Source organism: Pavona decussata, unplaced genomic scaffold, assembly GCF_977016875.1.
Source record: "Pavona decussata unplaced genomic scaffold, jaPavDecu1.1 SCAFFOLD_120, whole genome shotgun sequence".
NCBI lineage: Eukaryota > Metazoa > Cnidaria > Anthozoa > Scleractinia > Agariciidae > Pavona > Pavona decussata.
Genome location: NW_028145534.1, coordinates 218,466 through 220,000, shown reverse-complemented (window position 1 = coordinate 220,000; position 1,535 = coordinate 218,466). Strand labels below are relative to the sequence as shown.

The 1,535-nt window shown below is 37.6% G+C and overlaps 1 protein-coding gene across 3 annotated transcripts in view; it reads left to right on the top strand.

Moving 5' to 3' along the window:
* The window catches only part of LOC146469666 (far upstream element-binding protein 3-like), a 24,940-nt gene extending 23,790 nt beyond the window's left edge, over nt 1–1,150 (top strand). For all 3 annotated transcript variants that reach the window (XM_085122979.1, XM_085122978.1, XM_085122977.1), the window contains exon 22: nt 910–1,150. The gene's annotated coding sequence lies outside the window, so the exon portion shown is untranslated. The remainder of the gene's footprint in view (nt 1–909) is intronic.
* The last annotated feature ends 385 nt before the right edge of the window (nt 1,151–1,535 follow it).

The following is a 1,535-nucleotide window of genomic DNA, read 5'->3' as shown; positions in this document are numbered from 1 at the left end:
CCCAAGTTTCATTTTAGATTTCAGAAGCCCTTGGTAAGATATGGTTTTCCCACATAGTCATAAACCACACAAAAATTCCTCCGTATTTAAAGGCATTGTCCTTAATGTACAGTGAACTCCTACGTAACCAGTATACTGTTAATACAGTGCAAGTGTAAGCACAAGTCACGAGGGACCATTGTTATTTGCCTTAGCTATAGTGTTTCCCTAGCCATTGTCTGCTTTGTATCATTCTGTAATTTGATATTTCGTTTGTCTTTGTTTAGGATTATTTTCTTTTTTGCATGACAAAGCTCAATAAAATAAAATAAGGTGGTTACACATACAATAAGCTATTAATTACAAGGCCGTGGTGCCTTTAAACCGTCATCACCTGTCTGTGACTGGTGTCATTTGCCAGATGCTGTTTACTGTGCATATGCTTCTGGTAATTGTAAATCAGTGTTTACACATAAATTGGGATCAAGCGTGTTGTTGGGTAATATAAGGTGTCTTCCTTTTGGAAGTGTCCTTTTTGAGAGGTTTGACCGTGTACTTGACCGTGCATACCCATTCATCGAGCTTAATGTTGTCTGCAAGCCTGGAGCACCATTGTAAGAGTGATTTTAGTAACAGAATTACTTTGCTATCACCCTTGTCTCGCTTATCCTACCTAATTCACTTTGCCTTATTCATTCAATTAATTACATAGTTGTTTCTGTAGACTTAATCTGTTTCCGTATTTACCTACCTATTTACTTATTTTTACTGTGTGTACTTTCCTCTTCTTTTACTTATTATCCTGGCCCGCCTCGATTAGCACTGCTATCTGCGGAGCCAGGGGATTAAGGATTTATTCGCAAATAATAAAATATTGTTGTTGTTGTTGTTGTTGCTAAAAGGATATTGCTATCATCAATTGTCTTTTAGGAAGATGACAGCAGTCAGGGACGCTGAAGAACACCTCTTTTTTTTACCACGGATTTCACATGATCATTTTGCTATAGCTCTTGCATGATATCTTGTATATTTTAATTTTTAGTTTATCTGTAAGCTGGAGCGCTGTATTTGTACTCAGTTTATGTTGATGTTTTTGTAACATGACGGGACCAGACAAGGAGTAACCTTCATGGGTATTACATGACGTATATTAAAGAAAACCTTTCCTTTGTGTGTGTTGTTTGTTGCTATAAATGACTTCCATTGCAGACGGGGTCTCGCTGGAGGATGAAGCCATTTATGGAATGGTCATACAGGGGTTGAGTTACCTAAACTGTGTAATTACCACGACATAAAGAAATGCTCAATAGATTTTTTTTATTTTCAATAGTAATTTTACGTATTTGATCCACAGGCCCTACCTGTACAACGTGCTAAATAGCACCACAAGAAAGTGTTACTCAGTAGCTGTCGTTGAAAGAGTCATACTTTAGGACTTCATATACAGACTCAGAAGGGAGAACCACCTTGTACTGCAAAACATTCAGGCACACAATCAGTGCCTTTCATTGAATGATTTCATTCACAGACTCCAAAGTTACAACCATTTGCCCAGC